The sequence below is a fragment of the Peromyscus leucopus genome, chromosome 1 (genome assembly GCF_004664715.2).
Source record: "Peromyscus leucopus breed LL Stock chromosome 1, UCI_PerLeu_2.1, whole genome shotgun sequence".
Taxonomy (NCBI): domain Eukaryota; kingdom Metazoa; phylum Chordata; class Mammalia; order Rodentia; family Cricetidae; genus Peromyscus; species Peromyscus leucopus.
The window spans coordinates 178,372,569-178,389,854 of NC_051063.1; the positions used below are offsets into that span (position 1 = coordinate 178,372,569).

The window sequence follows — 17,286 nt, forward strand, 5'->3', positions numbered from 1 at the left end:
TCTTTTATTATTTTAGACAAAAAGGGGAAATGTGGTTATACATTGTACACCGCAATAAAACTTATCTGGGGATCAGAGGACAGAGCCAGGTGCTAAATTATGAATATAAACTAGACAGTGATGACACACACCCTTTACTGTCACTCAGGATACATAGATCTGTCAGGTTTTCTGTGAGTTTAAGGCCACACTGGGAACAGAGTCAGATGTGGTGGAACATGTTTTTAATCCCAACACTTGAAATCTCATGCCTTTGCTTGGGAACTATACATAACTTTAATCCCAGAAAGTAAGATGCCAGGGCAGAAAAAGGGTATATAAGGCCTGAGTAAAGAAGAAGTCTCTCTCTTGAAGCTGAGGATTTTGTACAAGTAAGAACATGGCTGTCTTGTTCTGTTTCTCTGATGTTTCAACTTTGACCTCAATATTTGCCCCTATTTTTTTATTAATAAGACCACTTAGCAATTTTTTTACACACCTGTTAACTGACTTTTCAACAGTGAAAATTTAAGTACAGATTATAAGCAGCAGCAATGATAATATATCCAAAATTTTCTTTTTTTTCTTTTTTGAGACAGGGTTTCTCTGTGTAGCTTTGTGCCTTTCCTGGATCTCACTTTGGAGACCAGCCTGGCCTCAAACTCACAGAGATCTGCCTGGCTCTGCCTCCCGAGTGCTGGGATTAAGGCTTGTGCCACCACTGGCCGGGTAAATTTTCATCTCATTGTGTAAATTTAAGAAATTCATGTATGCTTCAAGGATTAACATCTTGGATCTATCTGTCACAACTCATACTCTAGATAAGTACTCCTGTCAAACAACAGCAGAAATTTCCCTACTTACCTACTTTCAATTCCTAACATTGGGATCTATCTATCTAACTATCTACCTCTGATACGCTTAGTCTTTAGACTACTTGCACACCCTGTAGATCTGGAAATTTCAAGCATATACCCAAGAAAAAGTTTTTCCACTATGCTCATTAGGTTAATTTTTTTCTCCAGTCTATATCTCTCCCATAAGATTTCTAATTATTTAAAAACTATAAACTGCTCCAAATTAAAACAGCTATACCTACACTTTCTGTAAACCATATAAACTTGACATTTCTGATGGAATTCCAAACTTGCCTTAGCCTCTGACTTTAACCAGAATTTTCATACTGCTCTAAAGCTGTTTGTATTTTGCCTGCCCCAGGTTGTCCCTGTAACCCTGGATATCAAAACAGATGTCTCCAACCTTAACTCAACTCCTTCCTTCCAATCTTTGAGAAGCACTCCAAACATCCAAGGTCCTGACAACACCATCATAATTTCAGCCAAGAAACAGTTACAGAACAGATTACATAGGCCTTCATCACCAAAAAACAGTATGGAATGTCAGGGTCAAAAAAATTCTTAGGATAAATGGCTAAATTGGTGCCTGTTAGCATACCAAAGTGCATGCTGGCCTCCATGCTCTCTTTGCAAATACTGTTACAGAGTTTACACAAGTATCTAGTATCCTGGCTCCTCTCTGCTCTTCTCACCCCAGTCCGTATCCTGAACTTATCCAGGTCATAGACTTCTATTCCCTAGCCTCTCATTTGTGTATAAAACACTCAATTTGACAATGTCCACTCTTGCTTCTCTTGATCTTCTTGGCCACTCTCTTTCATCTTATTCTGTTTTAGTCTTGCTTCCTTGATCCCCACTTAGTGGCCTGACCTATTCTGCTGGCCATGTTCTGTCTACTACTTTCTCTCTCTGCTCTGGACTCTTCTAGATGCCCCTAGGTATATTTTCCATCATACCTAAAATAAATAACTTCCCTGTCATCATAGAAAGGAAAGAAAATATTGCATCATTTTCTCCATTATGAACATCCATATTTAAATATAAGTGTGTCTATAGGACCCCCAGGCAAAGAGGTGCTGTGTGGGAGGCGAAAGTACTAACATGAGTGAATGTATGGCACTTGGCAGTAGAGGAGTAATATTGAGAAAATGACAATGACATGCATGTATGAACCAAAGTTTCCTAATGAAACCCATTATTGTATACACCCAGTAAAAATTACCAAAAAGAAGGCAAAAACTGAAATACAAATACACAATTGTGAACAGAAATGTAAGTTTTAAAGATCTTCTACCATAGATTAGTTAAATTAGGTTTGAATGTCTATAAATACAATTATTTATTTTTCACCCAAAAGTCACACACCAAAAATTGTCTACAAAGTTCTGTAGAGTGTTTTGCATTTCAGATATTATGAGGGTTGTTTTAAGCTGCAATTCTGTGAAGCACATTGGACTTAATTGGCTATGTATAGCAAACAAACATTTCATGACTCACGACTACAATATTTAGGGCTGGAGAATTGATTCAGAGGTTAAGAGAACTGCATTACAGTTACAAAAAACCTGAATTTACTTCCTAGGATGCAAAGAAAGGAGCTTTCAGCACACATAATGACAACTTCATGGGAACCAATGCATCCTTCTCATCCCTAAAGGTACTACACACAGAAATGTACACACACACACACACACACACACACACACACACACAAATACATATAAAACCACCACCACTACTATACTAATATGGCCACTAATACTACTGCTACTGTTACTACTAATACACTTTAGAAAAAAACTACACAATTCAATAAACACCAGTGCTCATGTAAGATTATGAAGTTTTAAGGATTTATTTCCATGGAAATAGCTCTGGAGGGAAATGAGCCATTTTCTCCTGGAATACTTTATCAAAGGCTTCAGTTTGGGCTACTGTAAAGTGATTCTTCCAGTCCCCAGTTGTGCCTAGAAAATGTGAAACAGACACATAGATCAATAAATGTTGATTGTATATATGCTCTTCTCCTTTATTCACATAATTTTACCATCTGCTTAAGTAGGACTACACAGTCAATAAAGTAGAACTAACAGTTATTCTTTGGAGAACAATTTTTATGCTTTGAAAATATGGAAACAGACTCGTACCTCTGTAAAATAATGTCAACCATCTCCTATATCAACATATCCAATAAACAATCTAACAGCATAGACACTGGATCTACATTTTTTAATGTCCAGATTATTTCTCCTTCTCACTAGACATCCTTCAATCATTCTCAGCAAGATACAGCTTGCTGAGAACAATCCAGGATGTTGGTTTTCAGTTAGTATGGAGTTTGGTGATGCATGAAGATGATTTCATCCACAGGCTTTACCACCATATCTTGGTTCTCATAACCACATTCTAGGAGGTCTTTAGGTTTGGGCTTAGAGATCTCAAGTAGTCTAATTTTTCACATTGTATTATGTGTTCCTTCACCATGAAGTACTGATGTGTTCCACATAGTCGCTTTTTTTCTTTTGTATCATTATTTATGTGACTTTAACCATCTCTTCCTATCTTCTCTCCATATAGAATTCCACAGCCTCCATCCTTCGTGTATTTTATTTCACAGCTGTGTCACTTTGATGAATTTCCTCTTTCTAAACATGGTTGAAATATGCATCTAATACATCTGAAAAGTAAAACATTTCTTAAATTCTCTAAGGCTTCATTAATCAATGTATATCAAACATAGAAAACATATTCAGTATGAAATTATTAAAAATATTAATGAATGAGTAACGAAGATAATGGCCTTGTTGCCGTTTAGCTGATGAAGAAAAATTAGTCCTTGAGATCTTACCAGCATTACAGTGATGTATGCAGTTTTGAGGCCAAAAAGCCTAACAATAGTAGTCATGTGTTTTCCTGACCAAAATAAAATATTTGTGTGTCACATATGTTAACGTTAAATGCCCAATTTATACATTATAAGAAATATAATTATTGATACACCGTATTCAAATAATATACCATTACTTGTGATGACTGTAAGAGGGTCATCTATTAATAATGGAATCTATCAATGCCCATTTCTACTTTTCAGTTTCATTATTGGAACGCGTTATTGGAACAAGTTGTGTTATTGTATCCCATAGCAATCTTGATTCTCATAATCCAGAATAGATGCTGAGCTTCCAGAATCTGAGCAAACTCAGTATGTCTGCCTAATGGAATGAATCAGTCCTGATGAGAGAATCATGTTTCTGGAGTTGCACACATGAAGTAAAACCCTAATGCATAGTGGCTCGACACTTCTTGGAAAGGAACTTCCTCCTGGTTTTAGAGGCTGTAGGTCTCATACAATGTTGTTGTCCATACCCTCCAGTCTTTTTGTTCTGTAGAGAATGGGCTTCTTCAAAGGTCTTATTCCCTCTGTGTCTCAGATTAATATCTTTTTTTTGTATATCAGAGAAAATGATTACTGGCTCAAGTACACTGTCTGTAAATATCTACTGTGAATTAATGAGGGTGAAAACCTTTGAAGTTTGTCAGAAGACATTTCCTCCCATGTGTCTTGATTGTGACAATGTCTTTATAAAAGTTTTGTCAACTAAACAAGACATCTCTCTGATCTACATTTTCTGCAGTATCTGAATATTGAATCATAATGCCCAAAATTGTTTGTGGAAAATTTTTCATTGGAGCTTTAAACTAAATTAATCCCATCTATCCAGATAATTGAGTCTCACAGGTAAATAGTAGCTCTTCATATTATCTCTCTAGAGGCAAGGAAATGTATCTTTCTGGTAACCTGGGAAAAGCAACTAAAGGACAACAAAAACATGTTGAGAGAATTCCTCTGGTCAAAGCAAGTATAACATTTAACACAACTTTTCGTGCTTTACAATTTAAGGATTAGGTATATAAAAGTAAGTAATGAAATTAATTTTAGAATTAATCTTGGATCTACTCATACCTTCCATTTTAAAAAAGGAATCAGTCTAATGTAGGAATTAAGAAGATCAAAATTTTCCTTGCTCATCTTATTCTTTCCAAAATGTTTCCTAACATATGCATCTCAGCAACTTCTATAATGAAGTTATGAATCAGGGTGAAGTGTGTGATGAAGTTTGTCTCCCCTTCATTGATCTGGTTTCCTGTGGGATTCATGGCTTATAGTCAGTGTTAGTACAAGAAAAACAATTTCTCAGAATAAAAGTTATCTTCAAACACAAAAAATGGGTGTCATATATAATCACTGTGATAATTAAATCACATATGACTTATAGGGCCATATCCATTGTTCTGACATAACTGATATATTTCCTCCTAAGGAATATAAAGCATGAATATATGCTATGTTTTAGAAGAGAATAAACTAAAATCCTATTTCGGATTCATTCTAGTAGAAGATAACTAGAAAAGAGGTAATTATAGTTTTCCTCATGAAATTGTGACCCTAATTCTCTTGCATCTGCTCCATTGTGTCTCAGATTAAAAATATTGTTACTTTCAATAGCTCTTCTCTACTAAGCAACCAACTTTATTTCTTTTGGCACTTCATTGGAGCCATTTATGTACACATACTCTTTCATCTCTGCCCAATTTTGACTCATTATAGGAAATCCAAGAATGGGAAATTTCTTTTCTTATTTGAGGTTCTCAGTTGTAGTACAGAGAACTCTATGTCCACAGAACCCGGAGCACAGGAGTCTGAGGTTATGGGTCAATGGCAGTGGATCCTCCCATAGGCCTCAGGCCTTAGTGTATAGATGACCATTTTCTTGAGTTGACAATTTTATGTGCCCAAATCTGAGTCTAATTTCCTCCTGTGAGGGCACCAGGAGTACTGAATTAAATGCAATCCACTAATGACCTTAACTTACTTATCTCCATGTATATTCCTGATGTCTTACAGTCTTATGACCAGATCCTCACAATGTATATTGGAGAGGGACTGAAGTTTAAGGCTGAAGTATGTAAAAAAATGGAAGAGGGAAATTTAAACCCATAACTCTCCACTTCTGCGTTTATACCCAGGTATTTAGTCATCCCCAAGTACCTCACATCTAACTCATTCCTTCTTCAACCTTGAGTCTCACCTCACCAATTATTCACTAATTCGGTGTGTGTAGTCTGGCAGTCACTGCTCAACTGCACAGATATGAAACACACCCACAATTTGCTCAAAGTGTAAAGTGGTGGCACAGACATAGAGAAGATGGATATTTGTATTCCAAGAGAGACAATTCAGAACAAAGCCAGTAACTATGATCATGAAACAATCGAAATTTTGCTTGGCAAATGCCATCATATGTTAACCCTAGAGGACAATTTTCTAAATCTTTGTAAGTTCTGCCCTTTGCCTGTAGTGGATCAGCAATTTTGACCTGTTGGACATCTTTTTCAGCAGTGAAGGGAAGTGCATTTTCTGCTTATCATGCAATATATATATATGTGTGTGTGTGTGTATCATCTATCTATCTATCTATCTATCTATCTATCTATCTATCTTCTATCTATCTATCTAATCTTATTTCTTTGCATTAAATATTTTCTTTTGAGTTTACTGTAGATGTAACCAACCGTCTTATTAAATAAGAAACACAGAAACAATGTAAAAGAGAAAGCCAAGAGGTCAGAACTCAGAGCTAAAATCTCACTCTTCCTCCTGCTGTCCCAGCTTCCCGAAAGAGAGCTATATCCTGTCAATTCGTTTTTTTTATAGTATTTTGTTCCGCCTTCTCATTGGTTGTAAATCCAAACACGTGACTGCCTCATCACTGTCTGAATGTACAGCCCCCTAGGTCTTAAAGGCATATGTCTCCAATGCTGGCTGTATCCCTGAACACACAGAGATCTATGGGATTAAAGGCGTGTGCCACCACCACCACACTCCTGCTAGGGCTCTAATAGCTCTGAACCCTGGGCAACTTTATTTATTAACATACAATCAAAATCACATTTCAGTACAATTAGAATACCACCACATTTCCCTTTTTCTATTTTAATAAAAAGAAAAACAACAAAAGGTTATAACTAACAAAAGAAAAACTATATACAAAAGTACAATAATGATATACAATATATACAAGTAATAAATACCTAAACAGGTATTTGACAAATCAGAGAAAATAATTCCATTATCTATTCTATTTTGGTAAATCCAAGATGTATCTAATGCACTTTCTATCCTAATTAATTTTCAACTATAACTAACTAATCTTCAACCATAACTAACTAATTTTCAACTCCATCAGAGACCCAAGAAGGGAATTATATTAGCTAACAAAAATAAAAACAGGAAGTGCATGCAAGCAACTTCCAAAAAATTTGTGAGTTGATAGAAACAGCCAGCTGCCTGGGCAGTCACCTGAGGTTTCTCCACAGTGTTGGGGCATCATCTTCAGCCTATAGGCTTAGCGTATCTGACAGACTCATTTGTGAAGTAGGATGTACACTGGTCAACAGTTCAACCTCACATTGGGTGAGAGCAGTCCATGTACCAGAAACGCCTGAATTCCACTAGTGTCCTGTCATGATTCAGGATTTTAAATTCTGGAAATTGTTGACAGTTTTTTAATTCAGCTGTCCATTCTTCTTGGCTGTGTATATATGGCTTCATCTCAGCATCCCCTTCTTCTCCACATCCCTCTATTAAATGCCAGTCTACTTTCGAGAGGCATGAGCTTTCAGCTGCTGTTCTATTGCACAACAGAAGCCATTGGCCCTCTGCCTGTTAAGCTGCCTTCAAAGAAAAGGGCACTGTACCTTTTCCGGATTGTGAAGGCCACTTCAGGGATGGGGCCATATTGTCCTGGCCTCAGAAGATGCCTTTTTATAAAGCCATAGCCACACTTGTTTTGGCAAGAATCAGTAGTTCTTTGTTTCGTGTTCTGTCTGTCCATTTTGTCCTGTTGATACGAGGATACTTTGTTGTCCAGTGGCTAACTTTTGCCACAATGAAATTTGACTCCATATGCAGTTTCTTCAATGCCCATATTTTCTCTGAAGTAGATTGGTACTGCCAGGAGCCGACATGTCTCAAAAAAGAAAAATTTTCTAAGTTATTAAAACATTTTAAATGCCATATTCTGTAGATCTCTGAAGGGTTTGAAGTTGACCTGTCTAAAACATCTCTGCTCAACTTTTAAAACATATCTAATATGACTACAAGCTCTATTGTAATGTCTAATTACTAACTTTCATTTCTTTATATCCTAATAGTTGGTAATACTAACATTCAAGGATCAGAAAATTGCATTACATTGTTAAATGAATGTTATAAATACAATTAGAAATATACATAGAGCATTTTCTAACAATATCGGTTTCAAATTTGTGTGCAACATAAAACAATTCAATCCAATGTAAAGTATTTAAAATTAGTAATTGTCTTTTTCTTTTCTTTTCTTTTCTTTCTTTTTTTTAAACAAGAACCTTAAATCTAATCTCCTTTGCTTAGCCCTTTTCCTAACCCTTGACAATAACTTGTAACCAACCCCCGTAAATACTGAAAATTATCCCAGACCCAAAACCCATAAAAAAGACCAAAAAACCACCCGCCCCACACCACCTCTTTGGGAATGTGGGCGTCGTATTCTTAAAATTGCTTCCTGCTGGGTATGGGCGAAGTTTTCTTCATCCTGAAGAAAAATTTTAGGTTAATTGTCAAATTCTAGGAGAGGTAACTATATCCTTCATTATCCAGTCTGTGTATAACGCCAAAGTTCAGGGTTTATCTCAAGTCCTTATTCAAGTAGTCTTTGAGACTGGATCATCTCAGCTAGTCATCTCAAAATTGCTCTGAGAGCCTTGTAGTTCAAAGCTGATCTATGGATGATGTTTTTCAGCTTAATGATATTATTATTGTCCACATGGCTATGGTACTGGGAGCCTAACCAATCTTCACAAAAACATGTCTACTTTCTCATTTACCATTGGGGATATTGGACATAACACTCTAAAATCCCAAGATCATCTCCCCCCAAATTAAATATTTTCATTTTCTGTAGTCCATGCCATTACCATGTTGAGATCCCCCTGGAAGGTCTGTGAAAAAATATGAGTATTGGGCAGTGACTGCTGACATAGTCCTAATTTTTTTAGAGTCTCATATGAACAACAAACCCACCACAGATTCTGATATATTTTGGAACTAAAGAGTTTCTTCACCTTTTCTCATGAGGACCAAACCATTAGTAACCACATTTTCTGAGACAAGACTAAAATTAGACATTTTGTTTTCTTTCATGGCTTGGAAGGAGCTGTCGTTGAGGACCAGATCTAGCTCATCTGGCTGCAGTTTCTTTCCTAGGAAGTCACAGATCTTCTCTATGGTTTGCCTTGTATTTCTAAAAGCAGAAACAAAACAAAAATGAGGTTAATAACTAGAGAGCTTAGAAAGAACAGATGCAGAGAAGGTAACTACAGATGGACAATGGAAAAAAAATGAAGAAAAAATGGCACCACAAAATGAGCAATTATAGAATGGATTTTAGCAATAAAACATGCCTTGTATGGAGGGCCATAGTCACACACATTTTTATATTTAGTGGGTTGGAATGTGACTGATCTCTGGCCCCTAAAATACAGAAGCTGGGATTTCTTTTATGTGGGAGTTGATATTAGATGGGTCTCATATAACTTATACTGTCCTCAAATTTATATTGAACTGAATGAGGACCTTAAACTTCTGATCATTTTGTGTTCATCTGTGTATTGCTATATTCACAGGCGTATGCCTACCCACCTACTAACTACAATGGAATATTTTGTCTGGAGACAGATTGTGCTATGTCCTATAGAGGGGGGAGTCCTATGTGGTGTGATGTAAATTGCTGTGGAGACCAAAGGACCTCACAGAGAAATAGGCATTTCCTCTTAAGTGCTAGCATTAAAGGTTTGCACCACCATACCCAACCTGTCCCGTAATGTTTAAAGATACTTATAGAAATACTTCTAGAAGGCAGTCAAGGTGAATGAAGGCCATATGCACAAATAATTGGATGGAGGTTCATGTTTATGCCAAAGGATACCTTTTCCTATGTGTAACTGAGCATAAGACAATTTTAAAATACTTTCATAAAAATGTTCTCAATAATTTTTAGTAAGTGTTATAGCCAAAATTTAATTTTGTTTTGAATTATGCTTTCATGCTGTTACTTAGATGGGCATCAAATCCACAATCTGTTTACCTCCGAACCACATAGAATGGGATTATAACTGTGCACTGCCACAGCTGGCTCAGTTCTAGGGTTGGACATAAGAACGCAAAACTTTGGAATAAGGATGACTTTGCTTAGAATCCAAGCCCTACAATTGGGCTCATTAAGGTTCTTTTAGCTCTAAACTTGTAACACAGAGGCAGTTAACTTTTAATTGAAAGTAAACAACCATGGCAATTACTGAAAAGAAAGTGTTGAATGGTTGGAAGGGAGACTTATGGGAAACTGAATACGCATAGGGCAGAGGTGAGTAATGACGCTTCCTGGGGAAAATTGAATTTATAATGAAAAATTAAAATATTTTTCAAAAGACAAGGAATCTGATGAATGTCTTTGCTTCTTACATGGAGACTTTCTATCCCTGGAAAATAAAATTAAGAGAGCAAATTATTTTTGGAATGATTCAATTTTTCTGTTTTTGGTTATCCTTAATTGTTTTTCTGACTCCTGCCAGGGAAGTAGGCAGAATGACCACATTTTTTTTTCACCTTTTCCACTCCTCTTTCAGATCTAATCCCCAAGTCTGACCCAACCTTCTGCCGCAAAATATCTGTGTGATCCCCCACCCCCATCTAGAGTGGATCACAAAGACCTTCTCCTCTTATCCTGCTGTTCCAACTCATAGCATTATCCCCATGCCCTACTTCAACTGACCATGCTTGGGAACCCACAGATTGTTCTGGCCAGGGAAAAATAGGCTAACTATATATTTTTGGCTTAATCTCCATTCCTTTGAGTCCCATCCACAAGTATTATCCATAGCTCTGCATCAAAACACCTACATCAGCCACCTTCATCTCTAGTGAATCTCAGAGATACCCTTAAACATCTGTACCATAAATCATTGCTTTGTCCAACACCTCAACTCCATCAAGCATTTCCCAAGAACCCACAGGCAAAGGTGGGCTTGAAAGCAGTAGGCTCAATGCAGAGCTTTACCTCTCCATTTTTCTTTGAAGTTTAGTGTCCTAGATTCATCCTCATCTCTGTGCAGAACACCTGCTCTAGTCTCTCCCCAAAATTCCCCAATATAATGTGTATAACATAGGTCTTATTTTCCAAAGTTCTTTCTACCTACTCATTGCTTTCCCCTCACCTACAAATCAAGAACACACCCCATTAGAAACCACAGGTAACTCTGACCAGGAAAGCAAGTAGGCTATCTATAGATCCTCACCTCTACCTCTGTTATCCCAAGTCCAATTAATCAGTTTTTGTTTGTTTGTTTTTTTTGAGACAGGTTTCTCTGTGTAGCTCTGTTCATTTCCTGGAACTCACTTGGTAGCACAGGCTGGCCTTGAACTCACAGAGATCCGCCTGCCTCTGCCTCCTGAGTGCTGGGATTAAAGTCGTGTGCCACCACCACCCGGCTTAATTAATCAGTTTTATTCACAGCTTTATATGAAAATTTTTCTGGGGCCTGTCCTCTCTCAGTGCCCCCATTTCCAAGTGATTATCTATGCAGTTTTTGTGGAAAACTCTCCTTTCTTCCACCCTGGTGTCCTTCCTATCCTCACTCATAGGCCACCCCCTTTTCTAATTGCCATGGAACGTTCCTGTGCACTGTATAAATTATGCCCAGATTGGTTTAATGAAAAAGCTGACTGATCAATAGCCAAGCAAGATACTGTTAGGCAATAAAACCAAATTATGGAGGAGGAAATGAAGGGCAGAGTGGGAGTGAGCCACTGAAGAAGCCAGATGTTATAGGCAGGTGAGACCACAGGACATGTGCCAATACAGAGATTAATAAATATGAGTTAAGTTAAATGTAAGATCTAGTTAGTAACAAGTTTGATCTATTGGATGAGCATTTTGTAAATAATAGAAGCCTTTGAGTGGTAATTTTAGAACTGGCATGTGGGAGAGGAATAACCATTTACATATGGCACCCACTGTGGGTCCCACAGTGTGAGAGGTCTTAAAAAGGCTTTTAGACACAGAAAAACAGAGCCAAAACCAGCATTATCATCCATGCTTCTCATGTGGGCCACTATATAGAGACATATCCCCTGGCTGTGACATGTGAGCTTGAGCTGCAGCATGGCAAGTTATCACATTCTCACACAGGATGAGGTACAGAGAGGCAACTCCCAGCCACATGGTAGGTGGCAAATTGAGGTTTTTTGCTCATAAAGGGTTAGAGATACACAGTAAGGACAAATTTAGTCATAAAGTCCTCTAAGTGGATCACACTTTGTTTGAAAAATGTGTGTAGGCTTGGGAGAGGAAGAGAAAGAATAGAAACAGCTATAGACTTAAAATGTTTTAAAATTAATTAAGTAGAATCCCTAAAAAATAGGAATAATAAAAATTATGCTAAGCCATATACAGATAAAAATACACAGAGAGCTAGATTCTATATTATGCTATAGGTTGTGTTTAGATTTTTTGATTGTTAATGAGTGAATCATAACATCTGAGAGACATTTGATTGTGAAAGCTATTAAATTAAACATATATATATATATTAAAATTATCTTGATTTCAAAATTTAAGTCCAAAGGTATGTTAATTGGGGGAGAGGATATGCTTTTGTTTCCACAGAAAATAACAGCTTATAGATTCATCCTGAGTCAAAGAAATCAGGTTTTAACAAGAAAGATCCTCTAAAATCCTGACTACAGACATGAGAAAACAAACCTAAAGTAAATACAAGAAAAATGGTGTATATTTTACCTGCTCCAACATAAAACAAAAAAATATTTTTGGCTAGCTTGTGTATAATGCACAGTTTATATTTTTAATAAAGGTATATATATATATGTATATATTTAAAAGTTTACATATTTTCAGACTAAGGGGACAAAACATGAATAAAAATGTTGAGGGTGATCCAACATCCAAAATAGTTTTAATATTGCTAGCTTTGGTGATCTAGCCTCACAAAATATTCAAGCCAAAACTTAACAATGATCCTCATTTTCTTCGAGTTCTGGAAGATTTACCAGTACCCACCAAAAAGCAGGAAGTAGTCTAGAAATCTAGACCTACAGTTCCAAAATATTGATTATAAATGTTTGTTTTCATTTAAGAAGGGTTGGTTACGAATGGAATTTGGTCATAATCCTTTCGAAAATAAGAAAGGGGATATGATATAGAAATGATGGAAAACGGTTACATTATTATGATGGGGAAATAGAGTATATTATGGAATATTTAATCTCCACAAACAATTGTTAAACTCTAAATATTTTATATTGGAATGAGTTTTACTTTATTTATACAAATTTAAAGTTACTTTTGTTATAATGTATGTATACTACTACTATTGCTTAAGGTAACTTTTGTGCAGCTCAATAATAAATGAAATGTATAATTAAGCAGTAGAGATCAGTAGTCATCTATAATAGTCAAATTTATAGTCTTGTTAGTTAGATGTTCTAGGTATACAAACATTTATTTTAAATAGATAGGCAATCTTCAAAACATTGAAAGAACAACAAAATATGACATTTTAAATATTTTAATAATTAAAACTTTTCATGAAAGTGAGATATGTCTGAAGTGGCAGCACTAATCTACTTCAGAATAGATGGTGAACATCAAAGAAACTGTATGGAGTTTTTGTTTTCTTTTTTCTTTTTAATGACTAAAGCTAGCAACGTGGGCAAAGAAATGGCCTTTGCTTCCATTGCTGACAGTCACTGTAAAAACTAGATCAGGAGAATGCAACAAGTGGACACTGCCAATCTTTGCCAAGACAAGGTAGGAAGTCTTTCAGAATTCTCTGTTCACAGTAAAGTCTGTAGGATATTCCAGGCCTGTATGGGAAAGATGGATGCCCCATCATTGCAGAGGATCTTTGGATGACTGTTGATATAGCCTGATGTCCCTGTCATTGAGTAATATTTCAACCTTCTGGGATTTGATGGAGTTGAAGAATACATAGTTATAAATAAATATTCCTTAGTTATAATGGTAAGTAAATTGGATACAAAACTTTAGACTAAGATAGTTACATAATTATTTTCTCTACTTTTGCTAAACACAAATGGATTGGGTATTGGTACTGTAATTCTTAATAACTTTTTTCTATTTTATATAGCTTTACTATGTTAATGCTAAAACCTTCCTATTAATTTAGACAAAAAAGAGGAAAATGTTTTGGAATATTTCTATACCGTGTGCAAACTATGTTCTGATTGGTTAATAAAGAAGCATATTTTTAGCTAGAGTTTTCCTGCCTTGCCCAGTCAGGACAAATCTCTGTCACCCGCCAGTCCCACCACCGCTCAGACCCAACCAAGTAAACACAGAGACTTATATTGCTTACAAACTGTATGGCTGTGGCAGACTTCTTGCTAACTGTTCTTATAGCTTAATTAATCCATTTCCATAAATCTATACCTTGCCACGTGGCTTGTGGCTTACCTGTGTCTTCACATGCAACTTGTCATGGTGGCAGCTAGCAGTTTCTCTTCTGCCTCAGCCTTCTACTTCCCAGAATTCCCCTCTCTCCTTGTCCCACCTTACTTCCTGCCTGGCCACTGGCCAATCAGTGTTTTATTTATTGCCCAATCAGAACAATTTGACATACAGACCATCCCACAGCACATATTGACCAATACCCTGCCTGGATGAGGTTAGGTGGAAAAACTAAACTACAGAGGGGAAGAAGAAGGGCACAGTGGAGAGACACATCTGAGATGCCCGAGGAGCAAGGTACTGGAGGACAGGTAAAGCCACAAGACCTGTGACAATACAATGATTAATAAAGATGGGTTAATTTAAATGTAAAGGTGAGAAATCAAACCAAAATTATTCAAAAAATAATTTGGATGATATTTTATACTTATTAAGGTAAATATCCACCATGATGACTTTTCAATTCTTAACATTTATTCTCCAAATGCAACGGCACCCATATTTGTAAGAGAAACAGGACTAACACTTAAATCAAAAGCCAAATCCCAAACATTTATACTGGGACACTTAAGCCACTCATTCCTACAAATGGACATGCCATCCAGAAGGAAATTAAACAGATAAATAATGGAATTATCAAATATTATGGCACAAATGATCACAGGACATAAATCTATAGTACATTTCACCCAAACACAAAAGGTTATACTTGTTTCTCATTCCCTCATGGAACCTTCTCCAAATTGATCATATCCTCAGTTACAAAACAAGTATCCACAGATTAAAACAATTGAAATAACCCACTATATACTATGAGACCACTGTTAGTAAAATTTGCATTTGCAAATAACAGAAAGGATAAAAAGCCTATAAAATCATGAAAACTGAAAAAGTCCCAACTGAATTAACAATGAGTCAAGAAAGAAATAAAGTTATTGAACACTTCTTAGAATACAATTAAAATAATTCCATGACCTACCAAAAGGAATGGGACACAATTAAAGCTGTGTTAAGAGAAGGACCATAGCACTAAGAACTTGATAGCAGAATTTAGAAAATTCTCATACCAGAGAGTTAACCGCACAATTAAAAGCTCTAGAACAATAAGAAGCATATACAAATACTACAAAGAATTCAGGAAATAATCAAATAGAGGACGAAAATCAACATAATAGAAACAAAGAGAACAATGCAAACAGCCAATGAAACTTCAAGTAGGTTCTTTGATGAAAAACAACAAGGTAGACAAACATTTATCCAAACTTACTAAAAGGCCGAGAGAGAATATCCAAATTAACAAAATCAGAAATGAAAAGAGAGACATAAAAAGTGACACCTAGGATATTAAGGAAATCATTGGGTCATACTTCAAAAATGTTTACACTACAAACTAGGAAAATATAAAAGAAGTGAACAACCTTTGTGTTAGATATCACTTACTGAAGCTATATGAAGTTCAAAACCATTTATATAGATGCATAATCCCCAAGGAAATAGAAGCAGTCATTTAAAGTCTCCCAACCAACAGTAGCCAGGACTAGATTGTTTTAGTACATAATTCTACCAAACATTCAAAGAAGTGCTGATAAGTATAACCCTCAAATTATTCCACATGATAGAAATACATGGAATATTGCCAAATTATTTTATGAGGCCACAGTTACCCTGACATCTGAACCACACAAAGAAAAAACAAAAAATAAAATTTCAGACCAATTTCCCTCGTGAACATAGATGTAAAATACTCAACAAAGGACTCACAAACTGAATCCAAGAAAACAACAAGATAATCCAAACTGGTTAGGTTGGCTTCATCCCAGAGATGCAAGGATGATTCAACATATGAAAATCTGTTAATTAAATCCATCATATAGACAAACTGAAAGAAAAGCACCATAGGATCATCCTATTAGATGCAAATAAATCCTTTGACAAACAGGAGCACCCCTTCATGATATGTATCTTGGAGAGATCAGGGATATGGGGACATATCTATACATTCTAAAGGCAATATATTGCAACCAATAGCCATCATCAAATTAAATCGGGAGAAAGTCAAAATAATTCCACAAAAAGAGGAATGTGACAAGGCTTTCCACTCTTTCCACATCTATTTAACATAGTACTTGAAGTGTTGTCTAGCAGAATATGACAACTTAAGAAGATTAATGGTAAACAAACTGGAAAGAAAGTAAAAAAAGTACTACTTGCAGGTAATACAATAGTATATATTATCTACCCCAAAAATTCTACCAAGGAAATCCAAAACTGATAAACATCTTGAGTGAAGTAGCTGAATACTAAAAAAAAATAATTCGAGTAGACCTCCTATATACAAATGATTAATGGGATGAGAAAGAAATCAGGAAAACAACATCCTCCACAATTGCCACAAGTAAGATGAAATATCTTGGTGTAACTGTAAGAAAGTAAGTGAAAAACCTGTATGACAGGAACCTAAAGACTCTGAAGGAAGAAATTGGAGAAGATATTAAAATATGGAAATGTTTCCTATATTCTTTGATCATCAGGATTAACATAGTTAAACTGGTCAGCTTATCAAAAGCAATCTACAGATTCAATGCAACACCCATCAAAATTCTAACAGAATTCTTTACAGAATGTAAAATAACAACACTAAACTTTGTATGGAAAAACTTTTTTAAAAATCAATATAAAAAAAGCTAAAACATTCCTGGACAAGAAAATAACTTCCAGAGAAATCATTAGCCATGATTTAAAGCTATACCACAAAGCACTAGTAATAAAATTCATATGCTATTGGAATTAAAAACAGATTAAAAACTTGATCATATTCATTTGAATATGATCAAGTTCCCAGAAGTAAATACACACACCTGTGGACA

General features: G+C 35.8%; 1 pseudogene; it reads right to left on the reverse strand.

Annotated features, from left to right (window-relative positions):
- Window positions 1-2,690: 2,690 nt before the first annotated feature.
- Window positions 2,691-17,286, reverse strand: part of LOC114685240 — a 41,977-nt pseudogene continuing 27,381 nt past the window's right edge.